Raw genomic sequence first — 6267 nt, forward strand, 5'->3', positions numbered from 1 at the left:
CTTGCACTTGGTTCTTAAGTCATTATATTGAAGTAATTGTACACTTGCTTTCATGTATGTACATACCTCCTATTTCAAGCAACTGTGATTTGATTCTTTTTCCAATCTTGTAATTTATGAATAATATTTTTTCTTCTTCACTCATATGTATTAGGTCTTAATCTTTTGATCAAAGATCAAAACAACTCAATCTGCATCTCAACTAATTTTCTATACAATGTATCACATTTTGTTATTATGTAAAGTAAGTGTACATAACTATCTTGTAAAACTTAGTTCCTTAAAATATCAACAAACGATTAATATGCAAGGTTATCTTACGCTACATACTTGTAATCCAACTTTTAATTGATATCAAGTTATGATATTTATTATAGAAATCATTTCCTCATTTCAAAAGAAGAAAAAAAACTTATTTTCTAGAGGAAATATGTTGCAAAAATTTTACCTCATCAAGTATAGAAAATTAATATTTTACAGAACACACCGATAAATTCATCAAATTTTTTTCTCCAATTTTACATAAAAACAAATTTAACAAAAAAAAAAAGAAATATTACATAATAATATTGGCACGGGCCATTACTTTCTAGTGTTGGAGATAAAAGCAGGGTTGGATAGAAGAAATTGAGGTCCACTTAACTACATAGGGAGATGTTCAAGCGACTTAATTAGCAGAATGGGATAAAATCTAGGGTTCAGTTCCAGTAATCACTATGCCATTGTAGAACAAGGTAAGTATGATGTCAAGTATTCATCTTTTCATTCAACAATACCTCAATTTGCTGTTTAGTTTGTGTATGCTAGTTATTTTGAAGTTGTCATTCACCAACTGAGGAGAAGGGAACTAGTAATAGGGAAGAAAGGGGGAAACACAGAGGAAGAGAAAATACATAATTTAGAGGTGACTGGGTCCAAGATCTGTTCTTTTTTGTATGAACCAAGTGAGAAAGTACTATAGAGTTTTCAGTCAACTCCTTTCCCTTTTCAGATTCCCTTTCAACAAAGAATGGAATTCTTATCTCTGTGTGTGGGGAAAGTTACAGATTGCTTGATGCAGCCACTTGCGCAACGGATTGGGTATTTCTTTTACTACAACAGCAACATCACATATTTGGATAATGAATCTCAGAAGATGGGCAATGTTACAAGTGGGGTGCAGCAAAGAGCGGAGGCTGCACGGAGAAACTCGCAAGTCATTTCACAAGACGTTGAAGCTTGGTTAAATAGTGTTACTAAGATTAATTCAGATGTGGAAGGTGTAATGCGTGGTAGAGTTGAGGTTGAAAGAGGTTGTTTCTGTGGTTGGTGTCCAAATTTGAAGTCACGTTACTCGTTGAGCAAGAGAGCTAAGAGAATTACACTAGAGGTGATTGAACTTCGAAATGATGGAAAAGATTATGTTGATTTCTCCTATCCTGCACCACCTGCAGTTGAAATTGAAGCTATGGGTGAGGAGTTTGACTCTAGAAAATTGAAAGAGGAAGAGGTCATGGCAGCTTTGAGAGATGAGGATGTCACTGTTATTGGGATTTGTGGTATGGGTGGTGTAGGTAAGACGACACTCGTTGAGAAAATAAGAGCAAAGGCGAAAAAAGAAAGGTTCTTTGATGAGGTTGTCATGGTAACTGTCAGTCAACAACCAGACTTGAAAACAATTCAAGCTGAGATAGCTGGAGGAATCGGTCTAACATTACAAGGCGACAATTTTTGGAATCGTGGAGATCAGTTGCGTTCAAGGTTAATGGGTCAGGACAGCATCCTTGTAATCTTGGATGATGTCTGGGAGGCTCTTGATCTGAACAAGCTTGGAATTCCTAGTGGTAGCAATCACAACCATCGGTGCAAAGTAACATTGACAACGCCGCGACTCCGAGATGTTTGTGAAACAATGGAGGCTTGAAAGATCATAGAAGTTGGAATCTTACTTGAAAAGGAAGCATGGGTCCTTTTCAGACAGAAAGCCAGTAATTCGGTAGCTGATCTTTCTCTTCATCACACAGCAAAAGATGTTGTGAAAGAATGCAAGGGGTTGCTGCTTGCAATTATTACAGTTGCAGGAGCGCTGAAGTGTAAAAGCAAGTCTTCATGGGAGGATGCCCTTAAGCAATTACAAAAATCCACACCAAAAAATATCCCAGGCGTGATTAAAAATGTGTATCAATCTCTCAAGCTAAGCTATGATCAGTTGGAAAGTGATGAAGTCAGGTACTTGTTTTTGCTTTGTTCCTTGTTCGAGGAAGATAGTAATATCTGGCATGAACAATTACTTAGATACGGAATGGGGCTTGGCATCTTTTCAGAAATTGAAAATTTAGAAGAAGCAAGAAAGAGGGTGTGTTATCTGTTAGAAACATTGAAGGATCGTTTCTTGCTATCCCAAGGTTCAGGCAAAAATTATGTCAAAATGCATGATGTGGTCCGAGACGTGGCTATATATATCGCCTCTGAGGGAAGGCATGTTTTTATGGTAAGTCACAGTGTGAACTCAGAAGAGTTCCCAAGAAAAACTTCTTACGAGTCATACAGTCACATGTCAATTGTTGCACAAAAAAATGATGAGCTTCCTAAACCAATATTTTTCCCAAGACTTGAGTTTCTAATGTTAAAACTATTTGAAGAGCCATTCAAATTACAGGATGATATTTTTGTTGGAATGAATAAGCTTAATGTCTTAAGCCTAAGTGGATATGAGGACTCCATTTTGCCCTTCCCAAAATCTGTTCAGTTGTTGTCAAATTTGCAGACACTGTCTCTGATTAATTTAAGGTTGGATGACATATCAATTATTGGCGAACTTGTCACTTTAGAGATTCTCACTATTAGAGATTCTACTTTAGAGGTGCTTCCAGTGGAGATAGGAAAATTGACCAATTTAATTTTGTTAGAGTTTTGGAATGAGAGAGTACCACTTGAAAATATTGAGAGTACCACTTGAAAATATTTCACCTGGGGTCTTATCAAGACTAGTTTGATTAGAGGGACTAACATTAGTGGAATGTTCTGGTGATGTAATTCATAGTAACTTGGACCTTTCCTCCAAGTTGACACGGTATTATCTAAATATGGGCCAACAAGTTCGTAGTTACCACGATAGTTCACTTATGGATAATTACCACAGGATTATGGTTCTGGACGTCATTGAGACCACCCCATTGGGTGATTGGATCTGCCGCATGTTGAAGAAGAGCGGAACTTGTACATTCAAGAGGAAATGGCTCCAAGAATGTGCTGACCGAGTTGCTGGGAGATGGACTACAGAACGTGAAAGATCTCCTCCTAGCTGATTGTGATTCAATGACACATCTCTTGGATATCCACTGTCAGAATAATATTCCATTCCCCAAACTTGAAAGACTGGAGGTAATTAGATTTTGTAGTCTACACTATCTTTTTAGCCCGTCCTTGAGTTCGTCATACTCGACAGTAGCTTGCAGTAATGACGAGGAAGAGGAAATCTCTCAGAGGACACATATCAGATCAGAAGGGAACATGGTCCAAGTAATGAAGTTCCCCAATTTATATTACTTGGACCTTCATTTTCTGGAATGCTTCACTCACTTTTGCAGTGACACTGTTGAGGGCATTGATTTTCCTCAGTTACAAATCTTGTGCTTCTGGGAGTTACCGGAGTTCCAAAATTTCTGGCCTATAGACAACAACTCTATCGCCGGCTCAAATCCTCTTTTTGATGAAAAGGTGTGCTTCTTCTATTCTACAAGTGCTATATCATGAAAAACAATCTTTTTCAGTTTGTACTTGGAGGGGTTTTATGAATTAAAATATTACATTATACTTGAGTATTAAAGATCTTTACTTACACAATGATTATTGAAATTTTATAAAGATCTATTTTTTACCTTGGTAAGTAAATTACAGCCTGTTTATCATAGTTCTTGGTAAGTGGAAACTTGGGACAAGGGAATGACAGAACAAAGAACAAACTTTATAACACTAATATTATCAAAATCTTACTTGCTGACCTATGTGCTTTTATGTCTACCAGACATGGTGTCAATTAGTTTGCTGCATCCTGTAGTTAATATTGATCACATACATATAAATAAATATGTCTTCAAGCAACAGAAACAAAATGTAGACGGCCCCCTAAACTCCAACCACAATGACAAAAAGTCTGAAGGGAAATAGATGGAATACTAAAGAACATCACACTCACTTTTGCTTCTAGGGAACGAGTTGGTCAAAAACAAAATTTTTATTTGATGCGACAAAATATTTTAATAAATTTATTGTTTTAAGTGGGTAAAATTTAGAAACTTTAATGCAGCAATAGATTGGTTCTGTAACTTTACTGTTAAAATGGGTAAGTGGGTAAAATTGACCTGCTATATGTGAAATTAACCCTATCGTAAAGCAGAGGCGGATCTAGCTTAAAGCACTGGGTTCACGTGAACCCAATAGTGTATTGTTGCCTACCATGTATTCGTATTGAGAAATTCCTGAATATCTATAATTACCTTTAACTCCGAATCCAGTTATTATTGTATATTAACTTGTGGCTTATTATAGGAACCTATAACTTCAAATCCTGGATTAACCTAAGTTAAAGCAATGAATCGTGATGCCTTTTTGTCAGTTTGTACTTGAAGTAAATTTCATGAATTAAAAATCCCAGCTATTCACTTCCTGTTACCTTGATGTAAGATGAGATATGGTTCATTTCTTGATTATACTTGAATCTATATTGAATTTTCATCCCTTATGAAAAATACAAAGCCTTCAACGTTTGTAGGTTTTGTGTCCCAACCTGGAGGAGCTACAACTTAATGGGGCTAACAGCATAGCTGCTCTATGCTCTCATCAACTTCCAACTGACTACTTCAGCAAACTTAAAATATTGCTACTCAAATTGAGAAACCTGATGTCTCCATCAGTGGCCAGAAGTGTTCTGAATCTCCAAACTCTAAGCATAGAAGCCTGCCAATCAATGGAAGAAGTGATCACAGAAGAGGAACAACTAGTAGAAGAAATGACTACTAAGCCCTTAGTTCCCCGGTTAGAAAAGTTGGTGCTCGAAGAGCTACCAAAGCTGGGGCATTTCTTTTTGACGAAGCATGCTCTTGAATTTCCATTTCTCAGAGAAGTGAGGATTAACAGCTGCCCTCAAATGAAGACGTTTTCCATGGGATCTGTGAGTACACAGAATCTGGAAAGACTGATTGTGGACTATGCTGAGGTGAAAGATGATCTCAATAAAGCGATACAACAGCTCTTCAATTTAGGTTTGTCTTGTACTCCGTCATATAACTAATTATATTTGTCTCATGCATTAATACACACCTCTTCTGGTGCTCTCTTTCCATTTTAACTACTAAATAGTTGTAGTACTATTCAGATAATTATTCATATGTGTCACTTGAAGCAACTTTCTTTTACTTGCCCTAATATTTCCAAATAGAAATCTAAAGCATCAGCATTCTCTTCATTTCTTTCAAGTAATAATTATACTTACTAAGGTAATCATCTCTGTTGTTTTGCAATCTCTGCTCCCAGGAACAAGAAGCTTGTGATGGTAACGGAGCCGAAGCTAGTGATGGCAAAAGCTAGCGTTGTCTAAGAATTTGAAGCTAGGAAGGTAATAAGCACTAGATGAAATAATCAAAGTGTGTGCAAGTTAGCTTGAACATCACCTGATACCTATGCTGATAGAGGTAACAAGCAGAAGTGGATCTACATTGTAACCTATGGGCTCAGGTAAATCCAGTTGCTTTTGCTCAGGACCTGTTTATTAGGAAATTCACTAAATATTTGTAAAGGAGTTGATTGTGAACATTAGGGGTGCTCAAACCAACCTGAAAAACTGCACCAAACCGTCAAAAAAAAGGCCGACTAGGCTTGGTTTGGCCGTTTGGTATGAGTAATGAAAAATTGAACGAAACTGACATATAAGTATATAATTTATATATATATTGTTAAAACTTTATATACGATTTTCTTTGAAATACATGTCAAGAAATATTTGTGATTCTCTCGTTGGATGTAATATCTAATAAAACTATACAGTGCATCCATTTTTATATACTTTAAATAATGCTCAATTTTACGTGTATTGTCACTTTTTGTTGAAAGGCGTCAATCTACCTGTTCTTTCATATTTATATTTCATCGAATTTAAGATGGTGTATTATCAATAATTTTAAAATTAAATAAAGCGTATTATTTTTTAAAGAAGTTTTATGGCTCCATTATCAAAATTTATCGTTAAAGTAGCAAAAATAACTATCACGTCCGTGGCTGCTGGGAACT

The 6267-nt window shown here is 36.2% G+C and overlaps 1 pseudogene; it reads left to right on the top strand.

Moving 5' to 3' along the window:
* Positions 1-691: 691 nt before the first annotated feature.
* LOC125847093 (probable disease resistance protein At4g27220) lies at positions 692-5272 on the top strand (annotated as a pseudogene).
* The last annotated feature ends 995 nt before the right edge of the window (positions 5273-6267 follow it).

This window comes from Solanum stenotomum, chromosome 12, assembly GCF_019186545.1.
Source record: "Solanum stenotomum isolate F172 chromosome 12, ASM1918654v1, whole genome shotgun sequence".
Classification (NCBI taxonomy): Eukaryota; Viridiplantae; Streptophyta; class Magnoliopsida; order Solanales; family Solanaceae; genus Solanum; species Solanum stenotomum.